The 17,512-nt window shown below is 39.9% G+C and overlaps 1 pseudogene; it reads right to left on the minus strand.

Annotated features, from left to right (window-relative positions):
- The window catches only part of LOC114308040 (alkane hydroxylase MAH1 pseudogene), a 36,460-nt pseudogene extending 28,246 nt beyond the window's left edge, over positions 1–8,214 (minus strand).
- Positions 8,215–17,512: the final 9,298 nt, after the last annotated feature.

Here is a 17,512-nt window from a genome sequence, read left to right on the forward strand (position 1 = left end):
TTCCACTTTCTCTATTTATTTTTTTATTACAAAATTACTCTAATATGAAATACTAACCTTATCCTCATCCCTAATCAACAAAATTCTAACCTTAACCCTATCCCACCAACCCATCACTACTTGCAGCTACCTCATCTCTCTTCCAACTCCATCAGCAAGCCTAGCCCCTCTCTTACCGATGGCTCCCTTTTCGGCTCCTCTCTTTCTTGAAAATTAACTTCCATATAGAACATGAATAATATAATAACGAACAAAAATAAAAAAATAAATATCATAGTTTAGACGTATATGTTAATGTAGATAGATAGCTACGTATCTTTAGTTAGATAGCTACGTATCTTTAGTCCTTATCTTGTCTTCTTTCTCCTATATAAAGGAGACCGTGTACATTGGTTTCAGTATTGAAATAATATATTTCATAGAGACTCTCTCTCTCTCTCTCTCTCTCTCTCTCTCTCTCTTAACTTGTTTTAACATGGTATCAGAGAGCAAAGTTATGGCTCATTAACCAGAAAGCTTTACATTTTTTGGTATTTATCCTAGTTCCGTCACTATTCAGATTCTTTTTGTTCTCTAAAATTTTCACACAGCCTACCATTGTGCTCAGAATCTTCTAACGATTCCAACGCCACTAACGGCGTCCTTAGATCAGACTCCACGCGTCCTCACGCATCGCTTTTGTTACCGGTGCGTCAATCGCTTCCGTCTCCGCTATCTTACGTGTCTTATGTCAGCCTCAGCTGCTTGAGCCGTCTCAGCTGCTTGTGCCCTAGACGCCACAGACTCGCACCGTTTCAGCCGCTTGAGCAGCCTCAATCATACGCGCCTAACTGACACACGTTGTTGCTGACGTCAGCCCTAATCCGGTTCAACCTCTTCAATAGGCCGATTCAGTCTAGTTTTTGGCCTTTTTAGGCCAGTTCAGACTGGTTTCTCACTGTTTTCGACCCTCTGAATTCACTGGAACCCTCGATTTTTCAAATTCTGTATCTATAGTGTTGTTTTTTTCCATGGATTGCCCAGACTCTTCTTACCACCCTATTTCAGTTGTTCTTGACGGGTCCAATTATGTCTTATGGGCACAAGCCATGTCTGGCTTCCTCAAAAGCAAGAAACTTTGGCATATTATCACTGGAGATGTGCGCAAACCCAACCAAGAGACCACTGAATCAGCTGCCAAATATGTAGACCACTTAGAGGATTGGGATAGTAAGAACTATCAGATTATCACTTGGCTTCGGAATACATCTACTACATTTATCAGCTTTCAGTTTGGTCAGTTCCAACTTGACACTTTTTCCACTCAGCAAAAGATATCTGGGATTTTTTGAAAAACCAATATCAGACTACTGGTCTTGCTCACCAATATCAGCTTCAAAGCCATCTTCACCGTATGCGCCAAGAGCCAACTCAGACTATTAATGATTTCCTCTCCAAAATTTATTCTGTTTGGGATCAGCTTGCTCTCTCTGAACCTCCATGGCCCCATACTGAGGATGCTGCTCTGTTTACTACTTATCGCGACCAACAGTGATTGGTTCAATTTTCTTATGGCTCTAACTCCTCATTTTGAGCCGGTGTGCGCATCTCTCCTTCATCGCACTCCTTTACCCACTCTTGAGCAGGTTATTTCAGAACTACTATCAGAGGAAACTAGGCTTGGTCATCTCCATCCACACCCTATGGACTCTGTTCTTGATACTCCCCAGACTCGTAGTTCTTCTTTACAACAGTGGTCCACTACTTGAAATTACTGTCAAAACCGAGGTCTTCCATCTACTCATCTTTTGGTTCATTGTCCAGTTCGACTTTGCCGGTTTTTCAACAAGATTGGTCCTAGTCATCTACAACAAGATTGCTTCCAAAATCCAACCCGAGCCTCTCCTAGTTCATCCTCTCACAATGGTTCTTCCACTAGGAGTTTTTCACAGGGCAACTCTCAACGTTCTGGGAATCAGTTTAAATCTATGCATGTTCATCGCATTGCTGCTGCTGCCTTAGAGGATTTACCTTCTTCTATGCCTATAGACCCTTCTACTTCAGTCTTTTCTCAAACCGATGTCGAAGCCATGTTCCAACAATTTCTCTCCGCTTCCGATACTCCTCCCTCTACTGTTTTGTCTGTCACCTCAGGTAAAACTTCCTGGTATTTTGACTCAACTTGTTGTAATCACATGACCTCTAATCCTACTATTTTTACTTCTTTCTCTTCTAATCCTCATGTTCCTTCTATTCATACTGTTGACGGGTCTCTTTTGTCTGTAAGTCATGTTGGTTCTATTTCCACCTCGCACTTATCTTTATCTCATATGTACTTTATACCTGCTCTTACTTTAAATCTTTTCTCCATTGGTCATTTATGTGAGTATGGTCTAACTGGTACCTTTTCTCATACTGGTTGTTTGATGCAAGATCCTCGGGCAGGACGGACTCTTGGGATCGGCCGTAAGCATAGACGTCTTTATGAACTCATTCACCTTTATGTTCAGGTTTCTTCTCAACTAACAGCTCTTACTACTGCTCCTCTTTTATCTCCTTTTAAGTTTTGGCACTGTTGTTTATGACATCTTTCTGTTGGTCGGTTAAAGTCTTTAATTTCTAGTGGTCAATTAGGTCCTGTTAGTTTTGAAACTTTAGATTGTTTGTCATGCCAACTTGTCAAACAACCTGCTTTATCATTTAATAAAAGTGACTCTATTTCTCTTATGCCTTTTAATCTCATCAATTTTGATGTTTAGGGCCCCTCCCCAACTCCTACTATGGGAGGTACATGTTATTTTGTTATTTTTATAGATGATTTTTCCCATTTTACATGGCTGTTTCTTATGAAAAATCGCTCTAACCTCAAACAACTTTATTACAATTTTGTTTAAATGGTCCAAACCCAATTTTCTAAAACTACTAAGATCTTTCGCTTCGACAATGCCATGGAATATAAGGATTATGATTTTCTTTCTTTTCTTCAGAGTCATGGTACTCAGCCTCATCGTTTCTGTCCCGGTACGTCTTAACAAAATGGACGTACTGAACGGAAACATAGTCATATTCTCGACACTACTCGAGCTCTCCTTTTCTCTTCCTCTTGTTACGGAAAATTTTTAGGGCGAAGCCGCTCTCACTGCTGCTTACACTATAAATTGTATCACTACGCCTGTCATTCATAATCACACTCCCTATGAGTGTTTGCATGGCACTTGTCCCCCTTACCCCAATCTTAGGGTCTTTGGTTCTGCATGTTTTGTTTTTCTCCAACCTCATGAACACAACAAACTTGAACCTCGTTCATGTCTTTGTTGCTTCTTGGGGGTATGGTATTGAATATAAAGGGTATCGTTGTTGTGATCCTATCTCCCAGCACCTCCGTATCTCTCGTCATGTGATTTTTTGGGAACACAAAATGTTTTCCTCCTTCTCATAATTCCACTTATCCACTCCCTCACCCTCTCTATTTTTTACTAACCCTTCCACAGATCTATTCTCTAATGAGATTAATACAGGGCCCCTACCTACCCCTTTAGAGACATCATTTCCTACTGGTCTTGCCCATGAGCCTGCTCGCTCTGATGGTTCTGCTCTTGCTCCCTTAGGATCCTCCTCTCCTATTGCGTCACTCCCATGCCCTTTGGCTTCTTCACCCTCTACTCGGCCACACCGGGTAACACAACCTTCTATTCATCTTCATGATTATATTATTGGTTCCACTGCTTTTTCAACTCATGAACCTACCTCCTATCGCGAGGCTCGCTCTAATCCTCTTTGGTAGCATGCTATGACTAATGAGTTGCAAGCTTTAGACAAAACTTATACTTGGGATGTTGTTGATCATCCCCCTGGGAAGACTGCCATTGGCTGCAAATGGGTATACAAAATCAAGACCCACCCTAATGGCTCTATTGAGAGATACAAAGCTCGCCTTGTTGCTAAAGGCTTCAACCAGGAATATGGTATTGATTATGAGGAGACCTTTACTCCTGTTGCCCGTCTTACCTCTGTTCGCAGCTTGATTGTTGTTGCTGCCACTCACCAATGGGACCTTTCTCAAATAGACATTCAAAATGCTTTCCTTAATGGTGATCTTCTAGAGGAGGTCTACATGCAAACTCTCCCTGGGTCTACTTATCCGCCTCATAAGGTCTGCAAATTTCAGCTTGTATTATATGTTCTTAAGCAAGCCCCACGCACTTGGTTTGCCAAGTTCAGCTCTACTCTTCATGATTATGGTTTCACCTCCAATTTTTATGATACTGCTCTTTTTGTGTGGAAAACTACTCAAGGGACCACCCTGCTTCTGCTTTATGTGGATGACATGATTATCACCGGTGATGATGTGGATGGTGTTCTTCGCCTCAAACAGTTTCTTAGCCATCATTTCGAGATGAAAGACTATAGTCCTCTCAGCTATTTCTTGGGTCTTGAAATCTCCCATGACTCCACGGGTTCGTTTCTCTCTCAGGTTAAGTATACCTACGATCTTCTCGCTTGTGTTGGTCTTATAGATTACAAGACTGCCCCCACTTCCCTGGAGACTCAGAGTAATCTTACTCCTCTTGATGGCACTCTACTCTCTGATGCTACTCTATATCGTCAACTGGTTGGCAGCCTTGTCTATCTTACTATTACTCGTCCTGACATTACCTATGCTATCCATATTGTTATCCAGTATATGTCGGTTCCTCGTACACCTCATTATGATGCTTTATTTCGTATCCTTCGTTATCTCAAAGGCATCTTATTTCATAGTCTTCATTATTCCGCCCACTTCTCTCTTCAGCTTCGTGCCTTCTTCGATGCTGAGTGGGCTGGGGATTCTACTGACTGCCGCTCTTAGGAATGGCATTGGGGCGGGACGGGGCGGGGTCGAAGATCGCCCTCCCTGTCCCCGATCCCCGATGGTAAGAATGTCCCCGTCCTCGATCCCCGATGGTAAAAATGTCCCCGTCCCCGTTCCCGGCCCCGTTTCCCGACGGGGAACCTATTACCGTCCCCGTCCCCGTCCCCGTCCCCTAACGGGAATCAAGTTTTCCCAATCCCAAAAATTTCCTGGATCAAAAAAAAAAATACAGTAGCAACAACAACATCCTCAACATCAACATCATCAACAACAATATCATCAAACAACATCAACAACACACAAATCTGAGTAGAGAGAGATAGATCTAAGTAGAGAGAGAGATCCATCTGCTCAAATCTGGCGTGGCAGAGGGAACGTCGTCGTCATCAAAGGTCTCGGAGGAGAAGGAGGTGGCACTCATCGGAGAAGGAGGATGAGAAAGAGGAGGTGGGGCTCGTCGTCGGAGGAGGACGGATCGGAGGAGGAGGGTCTGATTCGGTGGTCTCTCTCTCTCTCTTTGCTCTCTGCTTAGTCGTCGTCGTCGTCGTCGTCGTCGGAGGGGGGTTTGATTCGTCGTCTCTCTTTCGCCCATCTGCACGTCCGCTATTGATCTTCATCACAAGAACTACACAGTAGAGAGAGAAAGAGAGAGAGGCTGAGAGAAGTGAGTGTGATGTAAGTGAGAGAGAGACTGAGAGAAGTGACACAAAATAACCCTAAACATATAATATGTATATATATATATATATATACGGGGATTAGTCGGGGATTAAGTCGGGATGGGGCGGGGCCAGGGCTGAGGCTGGGGTTGGGGAACATATCCCCGTTCCCGGCCCGAAAACCATCAGGGATTTAATTTTCAATACCATTCTCGGCCCTATGGGGATAATTTTCGAGGAAAAGCTGTTCCAATCGGGGTTGGGGGGTTGGGTCCCCATCGGACCGGGTTTAAATTGCCATCCCTAGCCGCTCTACTACAGGTTTCTTTTCTTCTTAGGTGATTCTCTTATTTCTTGGTACAACTAGAAACAGTCTCTTACTGCACGTTCAAGTACAGAAGCCGAATGCTGTGCTCTTGCTGATACTACTCAGGAGCTTCTCTGGCTTCGTTGGCTTCTTGTTGACGTGGATGTTACCCCCTCTGGTGTTACTGATCTCTATTGTGACAATCATAGTGCTATTTAGATTGCTCACAATGATGTTTTTTATAATTGCACCAAGCACATTGAGATTGATTGCCATTTTATTCGTTAATATGTCACTCATGGTACTGTTCATCTCTATCAGATCTCTTCTGCTAATCAACATGCTGATATCTTCACTAAAGCTTATCCTCCTGGCCACTTCATTGAACTTGTTTCCAAACTCAAGTTGGTTGATATGTATCCTCCTTGAGTTTGAGAGAGGCTGTTAATGTATATAGATAGCTATGTATCTGTAGATAGATATGTATATAGATAGCTATGTTTCTGTAGATAGATATGTTAAGATATATACAGAGATAGCTATGTATCTTAGTCCTTATCTTGTCTTCTTTCTTCTATATAAAGGAGACCATGTTCATTGGTTTCAGTATTGAAATAATATATTTCACAGAGACTCTCTCTCTTTCTCTCTCTCTCTCTCTCTCTCTCTCTCTCTCAACTTGTTTTAACAGTAAATATGATTATTGTATATAAATTACATATAAGATTTTGGTGTTTAAGAAATGTTTGAGTGTAGTTGGTTATCATTTTTATGAATTTTATATGATTTTGACAAAAATTGAGTTATTCGGTTCTGATTTGCCGAACAAATATTGTTCGATTTTTCATTGTCGAACATTTTAAGGATGTTCAGACTACTAAAGTCAAACTTGATCAATTTTGTTGTGTTCGATCGGTCAGAACCGAACAAATTTGATTTGTTCAATCATTTCCAGTCAAACAAACTTAGTTTGTTCGATGGAACACGACAAGACAAATCAAGTTCATTTGGTCCTAGTTATTCCAAAAAAATTCAAATACAAAACAGAAAAATGGTTGAAGAAAAGCTGGGGTGAGGAAGGGCTACTACTAGGCAATGATGGAGGTGCGAAAGGGTGTTAGGGGATAAGGCGAGGGTTGGGGAGGGCCGCCAAAGGCAATGCTAAAAGTGGCCGGAGTTAAAGGGTGGCAGAAGAGGACGTTTGCTAAAGGAAAAGTTGTGGTAAAGAGAAGGTTCAAAGAAAGGAGTATTTTAAATATTACGATGGGTTCAAAGAAAAGATGGAGGAAAATAATTTATTTAGTGGAGGTCTTAAAAAAATAGGTATAGTACCCCTCTACATACAAAGAAATCAAAACATAAGCACGTGAGTTAAACACAACCACATATAATCACCATTCTCACAATTTTTTTTCACATACACAAGAATAAACCCAAATGTCATCTTTGTTGAACAAGATATTACAACTTTAAACAATTAGGCAATATGCTAAAAGAGAGCAACAATCAACATTTATTTTGAACCATTCATTTTACTTATTGAAATTCTAATCATTGCATACTTACTACACTTTTTAAATACCCCAAACTACTACTAAAATTAATTTCAAGGCCATCTTTTGGTAACTTTAACTTTCAAGCCATGCTTCATACAGAGAATGATAGAAGCATTAGGAACAACAGGGTGTCCTTCAACAACTCTAACGTTATAGTTATGGATTATTGCAGCCGAAACCGCCTTCATTTGAGTGAACGCAACTTCTTTCCCCAAACAAGTCCTCGATCCTGCATTGAACGCCAAGAACTTGTAAGATGGCTCATGTTTGATCGTTCCTCGCTCAGATAACCATCTTTCCGGCTTAAACTCCACGCAATCCTCTCCCCATATGAATTTCATCCTCCCCATTGCATATAGAGAGAATAATATTTTCATTTTTGGATCAACATAATGCCCACTTGGAAGTGTGTCTGGTTTTAAAGGCTTTCTGTGTTGGAATGGAACTGGTGGATATAGCCTTAATGCTTCACATAGTGCACTGTGTAGATAAACATATCTGAATCAGAATTGATAAACGTGTTTCCAAAAACGTCGAAAATCTTGAGAAACTGAGGACCCTTTGGGAAATTCAAGAAGTTGGAATTCATTATGTAGTGCACGTTGGATGGATCAACAGTTACCAACATGTTCATGTTAGCAAAAAAATGGGCCTTTGAATAGAAAAGTACCTCCGACTTGGCATAGAAGTCTGGTGGCCCAGTCGTGGATCTGGTGCACATGGCAGAGAAGAATCGGTAGCATCCCAAAAAGAGGCCAGTTCCAAGGAAGCACATCATCAACGGTGGTGGATAGGAAGAAAAGGAAGAGAAAGCATATAAGTGCTGATAGGACTTCATAGTAGCCTAGTGAGGCCATTTGGGTTTTTATTCAAGGTCTTAGTAGAACAATGCAAGTAATATGTATATGGATGGAGATTTATATAACGATTTTATTCAACTTTAGACTGTCTGGTCAAGAATCCATCAACTACCAAGACAGCTTTTTAAAGCATAGCAATACTCAAAATGCATTAAAAGTTCATCAGTTCATGTATCAACAACCAAAGTGGATACATGTAACATGCCCGGGGGGTACCCGCGCGCGTTAAACAGTTCGGACCCCTGAGATCTCTTTGATCTATTCTCACGAGTGCAATGTGAAACGTAGATGAGAGTCCAGATTTGGCAACTTTTATTGAAAATCCATTTTTATTGCAATTTTGTCAAAAATGGACTGCGTCATCAGATCTCAGAGTCGCCACCTAATATTTTGGGAAATTAGGAAACCCATGACTCGGTGCCAAGGCCACTGTTCGTCGTAACCAAGGATGCTTGGCTCGGAACCTTAGGTATGAGAGGGGAAGGTCAATAATGAGCACCCCCGCCCACCCGATCAAAGATCGGCCTTTACTAACCACGATATGAATTTTATTTTATTTATATGTTCATGTTCTGATTAGTTAATAAATCCTAAAATTTACTATGTGAAGCATACAAGTATAGACTATGTCACCCATTTTGGAACAACTTGATTTCATGTAGTTTTGAAAGAGTTTTGAAAATGTATAACCCAAATAAATTGAGTTTGCAAACATGAAAATCAACATCATTCCAAATTAAGCGACACAACCTCCATCCACTGGCATTCATACAATTATATCACATAAGCAAATAGCCACATGGTAGAATGCTTAAACATAGTAAGAAAAACATACACAAACGGGATGCTAAAGCATAAAAACTTACATGTTTGACGACCCACGAACAAGCTACAAAGCAAAGTTAGTAAAACATGTATGATCTTATATACAAAATCCTAATGCAATTCACGCATGAGATGCAACTAAAGATTCAGCCTCTAAAATATGATATGTGAATCATCTCAAGAACATGAGGTAGCGCACATAATCACATAGGAATTGATTAAATCCACAAATGCAAACTTAGCCGAATCAAGATGCATGAAACATGGATGCAAAGCATAACTATGATGAAAAATAAATATGATGTTTATGTACAAATAAAGAAAGCAAGTAAAAGAACGGGATAGAAAGAAGCGGGGCGGGGAATTATTACAACGCTCTGAATAAATTATTACAAACCAGATAAGAGAGAGAGAAAGGAATATTACAACAAAATAAAAACCTCACAAACTCTCAAAATAAAAATAAAATCAAATAAAATAAAGAAACTTCATGTGCGCCGGAAAATATTTTGCTTGACGTAGGAAGACTGCTCCGTTCTGTTTGGGGAAACTTATTTTTTGCGGGAGCACTATTCATCCCGAGGTACTATTCATTGCCGGAAGTTACTATTCATCATGACAATTACTATTCACCTTTCTTGATCGTTATTCATCTTACCGGGCATTTTTTCATCCGCTGTTACTATTCATCGCCGGAGGTACTATTCATCGATGGGGCTACTATTCATCGTCAGAGTTACTATTCACCGCCGGAAGTTACTATTTACCGCCGGAGGTTACTATTCACCACCGATCACTATTCATTTGGCGGGGTCACATCTTTTAACAAATTAGATGGTTCGACCAACCATTTAAAGTGATAAAATTACAACAATTTATAAATAGCAAACTACAACATTTTATGTAAATTACAACAGTTTATATACAACCGTAAATTACAGCAGATAAAGTAATAAAATTAGGTGGTTCAACCGACCATTTAAAGCGATAAAATTACAACAATTTATAAATAGTAAACTACAACATTTTATGTAAATTACAACAGTTTATATACAACCGTAAATTACAGCAGATAAAGTAGTAAAATTAGGTGGTTCAACCGACCATTTAAAGTGACAAAAAAAATTATGAAAAACAATAAATAAAGTACTTAAACAAATTATATCACATTTTGAAATTAAATGAAAGTTTGCGAAAACTCACCTTTCAGGGACATGATGAATTTTCTGATTCACAAACTTTCTTTTGATTACCCTCAAGTTTGTGGAATGTGTTCTCAATTCTCAGTCAAAATTTGGAATTACAACTTTAACGGTTCCTTTCTTTCTGATTCTTTTTCTCTCAAAATTCCCTCGCACCAATTCCCTTTTTTTTTATTCTCTCTCCCAATTTTTTTTGACTCTTCTCATCTCTCCCTTGCCAAAATCCTCCCTCTTCCTTCTCTGATCTTCCCCCTTTTATAGAAAATAATTGTAAGAAAAAGACAAAAGAAGAAACGGTGGTGGAAGGAGTTGATTTCAAAAGATGCACAGTGATTTTACTGTGAAATGCACAGTAAAATTACTATGCACTTTACAATATAATAATGTATAAAAGAGATTATTAGCATAAATACATGTACAAATACCCAGAAAAATATATAAAAACACACAAATACGTAAAATTAAAATACATGGACTAATAAAATATATTTTAGTAGGCCAAATATGCAACATAATTTGACCAAAGCGGGTCTAAAGGCACAGAAAACAAAAAAAACGCACGATGGGAGTGTAGTGAATTTTTTTTTAAATGAGGAATAATACCTTATATAATATAATATTATATGTATACAAAAGTATGGTGCGTGGGTGAAACCAGGCTACTGAATAAATTTAATAAAATATTATATAATAATATAACATAATATATATATATATATATAATATATAATACATAATAAAAGGAAAGAAAATGGAGAAGGAGTCTAAAATAATTTGGCAAAAACAGGTGTAAGACTAGGATTAAAGTTTATATTCCATCTTTTTACTGAGAATTTTGTGAGATAGCATATTCCTGTTTTCATCATTGAGTAATCAAAAGAAAGCGCCCAAGTCTTAGGGCCGGTCAAAATGGGGTGTCTACAGTTGCCCCTCTTTGACAGAGCTCAAAGTCATTTCATGACGTGAGTGAATGTCAAAGCCCAAAGACGACCCTTTTGACAAGGCCGTAAGACTTGGGCAAGCAAACAAGATGCAATGCAAGTGGTTGAACCCGAAGGTTGCCTACGTATCCTTTTGCAAGGAATCAAACCAGCGTAGTTCAGGGGCAGAATGGAAGTGACATGCTCAAAATGCAGTTTGAAGGTTAGACTTACACGCTTTGCGAAGCCAGTTGTTTGAAAATTCATGATTATGCAATGCAATACCATGCCATGGAGTGATGATAAAGATATGAAGATGACAACAATGAAAAGGAAAGCTTCGTGCAAATGATATGAAACATAACAGGGGGTGCATTGCATTAATTGTGCCACAAGATCACATACAAATGTGTCACAACATAATTTTAACCGAGTGAAACAACAGCCTAACGCGTCTCACGCGAAAGGAGGAATGGCGGTATAACCAACAATCTCATACGGAGAGGAAGAAGGTATTAACCACGTAGAAAATGACAATGGTGTGACCAACAGGCGTATCTCAACGTATTTTATACGAAGAGAGGGAAGGTTTTAACCAGAGAAAATGACAATGGTGTAACCAACAGGCGTATCTCAACGTATTTTATACGGAGAGAGGGAAGGTTTTAACCAGGTAGAAAATGACAATGGTGTAACCAACAGGCGTATCTCAACGTATTTTATACGGAGAGAGGGAAGGTTTTAACCAGAGAAAATGACAATGGTGTAACCAACAGGCGTACCTAATCGTATTTTATACGGAGAGGGGGAAGGTTTTAACCAAGTAGAAAATGACAACGGTGTAACCAACAGGCGTATCTCAACGTATTTTATACGGAGAGAGGGAAGGTTTTAACCAAAGAAAATGACAATGGTGTAACCAACAGGCGTATCTCAACGTATTTTATACGAAGAGAGGGAAGGTTTTAACCAATGAGAATGACAATGGTGTAACCAACAGGCGTATCTCAACGTATTTTATACGAAGAGAGGGAAGGTTTTAACCAATGAGAATGACAATGGTGTAACCAACAGGCGTATTTCAGCGTATTTTATACGGAGAGAGGGAAGGTTTTAACCAACAAGAAAATGACAATGGTGTAACCAACAGGCGTATCTCAGCGTATTTTATACGGAGAGAGGGAAGGTTTTAACCAACGAGAAAATGACAATGGTGTAACCAACAGGCATACCTAACCGTATTTTATACGGAGAGGGGGAAGGTTTTAACCAAAGAGAATGACAATGGTGTAACCAACAGGCGTATCTCAACGTATTTTATACGAAGAGAGGGAAGGTTTTAACCAAGTAGAAAATGACAATGGTGTAACCAACAGGCGTATCTCAACGTATTTTATACGAAGAGAGGGAAGGTTTTAACCAAGTAGAAAATGACAATGGTGTAAGCAACAGGCGTATCTCAACGTATTTTATACGAAGAGAGGGAAGGTTTTAACCAATGAGAATGACAATGGTGTAACCAACAGGCGTATCTCAACGTATTTTATACGAAGAGAGGGAGGGTTTTAACCAAGTAGAAAATGACAATGGTGTAACCAACAGGCGTACCTAACCGTATTTTATACGGAGAGGGGGAAGGTTTTAACCAAGTAGAAAATGACAATGGTGTAACCAACAGGCGTATCTCAACGTATTTTATACGGAGAGAGGGAAGGTTTTAACCAAAGAAAATGACAATGGTGTAACCAACAGGCGTATCTCAACGTATTTTATACGAAGAGAGGGAAGGTTTTAACCAATGAGAATGACAATGGTGTAACCAACAGGCGTATTTCAGCGTATTTTATACGGAGAGAGGGAAGGTTTTAACCAACAAGAAAATGACAATGGTGTAACCAACAGGCGTATCTCAGCGTATTTTATACGGAGAGAGGGAAGGTTTTAACCAACGAGAAAATGACAATGGTGTAACCAACAGGCATACCTAACCGTATTTTATACGGAGAGGGGGAAGGTTTTAACCAAAGAGAATGACAATGGTGTAATCAACAGGCGTATCTCAACGTATTTTATACGAAGAGAGGGAAGGTTTTAACCAAGTAGAAAATGACAATGGTGTAACCAACAGGCGTATCTCAACGTATTTTATACGAAGAGAGGGAAGGTTTTAACCAAGTAGAAAATGACAATGGTGTAAGCAACAGGCGTATCTCAACGTATTTTATACGAAGAGAGGGAAGGTTTTAACCAATGAGAATGACAATGGTGTAACCAACAGGCGTATCTCAACGTATTTTATACGAAGAGAGGGAGGGTTTTAACCAAGTAGAAAATGACAATGGTGTAACCAACAGGCGTATCTCAACGTATTTTATACGAAGAGAGGGAAGGTTTTAACCAAGTAGAAAATGACAATGGTGTAACCAACAAGCGTATCTCAACGTATTTTATACGAAGAGAGGGACGGTTTTAACCAATGAGAATGACAATGGTGTAACCAACAGGCGTACCTAACCGTATTTTATACGGAGAGGGGGAAGGTTTTAACCAAGGAGAACGTCACATCCTAACACGTTTCACGTGAAAGGAGTAAAGGTGGATTCGAAATCCAAACGCGTCTTACGCAAGTGGAAGAAGGTATGGTAGAATGACAAGGGGTAACCTCTATATGTAGAAGCCACCGATACTGCTTTTCTTCCTGATCATATTCACAACTTTCCCTATTCTCCAACGGGGTGACAGACTAGGTTGGTTCAGTATCCAGAATTGAGGCGCATACACGCTACCTCAACCTATGGGGCTGCCATACAGATTTCAAGCCGGGGATACACCCCTGGGTATTTAAACCAGACTTTAGTCTCGGAAATTCCAAACCTTTTGTGTTCTAGGCATCGCCATTCGAACTCTAGTTTCCACCGTCGCAGTTGGTCTCCTAGGAACTTATTGCAATCACAGGCAGGTGGCTATACCAGACCATCTGAAGTCGTTCGGGCACGACAAACACCAAAGGAATTGCACCTTTAGAGGATTTAAGGTCTCCTAGACCATTCTTAGACCATTGAAGTCGTTCGGGCACGACAAACACCAAAGGAATTGCACCTTCAGAGGATTTAAGGTCTCCTAGACCTAGGGAGTGCACAAGATGGTGTGATGCGCAAGATAGCGCGATTAAATTGAAATTGCACAAGACAGTGCGATGGAATCGAAATTGTGCGATAGATGCTTTATTATGCGTTAGATGCACAGAATGTAAGGAGGAAAGATGGTGTAAACACCAGGCACACCTGCTGTTTTTAACCGATTTGCAATCCTAACGCGTCTCACGCGAGAGGAGGAGAGGTGGTGTAAACAGACAGGCTCATCTGCTGTTTTTAACCGATTTGGGTGGTGTAAACAGACAGGCTCACCTGACTATATTCTAACCGGGGTGATGTAAACAGACAGACTCACCTGACTGTATTTTAACCGAGGTGGTGTAAACAGATAGGCACACCTGACTGTTTTTAACCGATTTGAGTGAATGCGCAGAATAGCGTAATGCAGCACAATGCGGGTGCACAAGACAGTGCGATATGGGTGAATGCGCAAGATAGCACAATACGGGTGCACAAGACAGTGCGAGTGGGGGGTGCACAAGATAGTGCGATGTATGGATGCACAAGATAGTGCGATTGAATTGGATGCACAAGACAGTGCGATGCCCAAGACAGGGCGATTGAATTTGATGATGCACAAGACAGTGCGATTGAATTTGATGATGCACAAGACAATGCGATTGAATTTGATGCACAAGACAGTGCGATGCCCAAGACAGGGCGATTGAATTTGATGATGCACAAGACAGTGCGATGCCCAAGACAGGGCGATTGAATTTGATGATGCACAAGACAGTGCGATGCCCAAGACGGGGCGATTGAATTTGATGATGCACAAGACAGTGCGATGCCCAAGACAGGGCGATTGAATCTGATGCATTTATGTGGTAGGTGCATGAAGTGAGATTATTGTGCGATAGATGCACAGAATGAAAGAAGGAATTGTATGTTCGAACCAAATACCATATACATATACCATGTATAGACAAAGTACATACTAATACGACAATATACACAGACATGCATATACGGTATACATATATTCATATACAGACAAAAATACACACAGATATGTACATACTGTATACATATATACATATACAGATATATAAATATACAGATATGTACAGACATATACAAAGACATACGGATATATACATAGATATATATGGTATATGACAGCGTGCGTACGCAAAACACACAAAAAGAAAGGATAAACACAAAATGCATGGATACAGGGGTTCGACCCTCTGATCTTAAGCTTAGTTTCCTAGTCCTCAACCACTTAACCAAACCACTCTTGTGATAAAATATGCAAACAAATATATATATATATATATATATATGTAGGTATACGAGACATATATATATATATATATAACCAAAAGAAAACAAAAGAAACATTTGTTATGGGATTCGAACCCCTGACCTCGGGCTCAGCCTTCCATCCTTCAAACATCGAATTAGACCACTAAACCTAAGCCACTCTTGTGACCAAAACGTTCAAACAAATATATATAATACATAGATATACAATATGTATACATATATGTATAAATATACAATTCTCCCGCCTCTCTCTCTGTTTTTGTCTTACTCTCTCTTCCGTCATCTTCTTCGAGCGCTGTGTCTGGCGCGTGATTTCAACAATCGCGGCGCCTGACCGACAGGCTATCCAATCGTGCCCCGATTGTCAATGATCATCTCAGCCTTCCTCCCTCTTTGTCTTCTTCTTTGGCTTCATCCTCTTCTTAAGTTGAGGCCTGCGAAAGAGAGAGGCAGAGCAAAAGCCTGCAAAATTTCTCTGTCACCACTCTGCAACCTCTTTCTTTTACATTACTCTTCTTTGCCATGGCTTCTTCACACGGTTCTCTCACTCTTTTTCCAGACCTGAACGAGTCCACGATAGAGATGACCGCTTCTGACTCTCCTGAACCTCAACCACGAGCTCCTCCTCCTTCCCCTGTTTTCAACTTTCCAGCGATGTCAGTTGAACAAATCATGGCGGCACAGTCTGACATCGAAGCAAACTCATATACACTGAGGTCATGTGTGGAGACCGTGACAGCGGTCTCCAACTTGTCCCGTCGACTGCAGAACAGGACGTCTGAAGTACATCGATTGAATGCACAACTTTCTTTACTTCAACATATGTACAAAGATTCTCGAGGGGAAGTTAGTGGCTTGAAGAAACAAATCAAGGAGTTGAAACGACAGGTGACCGTCGCAACTCGTCATGGGACTACCTTTGACGGCCAGCGAGGGATAATCTCCTTCGGAAGCTCTGCCAAGGCCGAGGCAGAGTCTTCAAGAGCTTCGAAGAAGTAAAGATGAAGCGAGGCAGCTGATGGTAAAGTCAGGCAATGAAACTGTGTGCAAATGAAGCTGGTTGTAATCTTCGCTGCCAAGCTACTGCCGAAAAACTGAGAAAATGCTACTCTCTCTTTTTTTTTTTTTTGTTGTTTTTGTTTTTGTTTTTTTTTTTTTTTGTGTTTTGTTTTTGTTTTTTTTGTTTTGTTTTGTGTCTCTGTGATCGGGGATGTCCTTCCCTGACTACAATAAAATCAGTTTAGTTTTTGCACATCGATGGCGTGACTAGCATATCTCTTTGAACTTGAAAACATTTTTGTTTGATTGAATTTGAGAGTAATCGAATTTTGAACTCTGAATTGAACATTGATTCTATACTGACCTGAATCAAAGAATGACTGAAAGAAGAGCGAAGCAAAAAAAAATTCAAACACACTTATATACACGGACTGGTATGAATACACCGACTGGTATAAATATACTGACTGGTATGAAAAGAACACACTTATATACACTGACTGGTATGAATACCCTGATTGGTATGAATACACTAACTGGTATGAATACACACTTATATACACTGATTGGTATGAATACACACTCACATACACCGAGGAGTTGACTCGAGTGGTGGAGAAGACAGAATTTCTAACTCGACTATGCCCCTAATTCATTACCTTGAATTTTTTTTTTTTTTTTTTTCATAAAAATGTTTTGATCAACATGACAGTTAGATTAGCATACTTATTCCATTTTCTGTTTGAAATCATGTAAGCTAAACTGTGAGCACTGAAAATTTTCCCTTTTCAAATCCAAAGAATGGTCTAAGTTTTGCAAAAATGGAACAATTTTTGAGAAAAATTAGTCAGCTTCATTCAAATTAATCAAAATCTATTTTTGCAAATGGCCACTACTCAACTAACATGGAATCAACCATTAGGGTGCAT

This window comes from Camellia sinensis, chromosome 6 (genome assembly GCF_055761805.1).
Source record: "Camellia sinensis isolate YWXY chromosome 6, ASM5576180v1, whole genome shotgun sequence".
Taxonomy (NCBI): domain Eukaryota; kingdom Viridiplantae; phylum Streptophyta; class Magnoliopsida; order Ericales; family Theaceae; genus Camellia; species Camellia sinensis.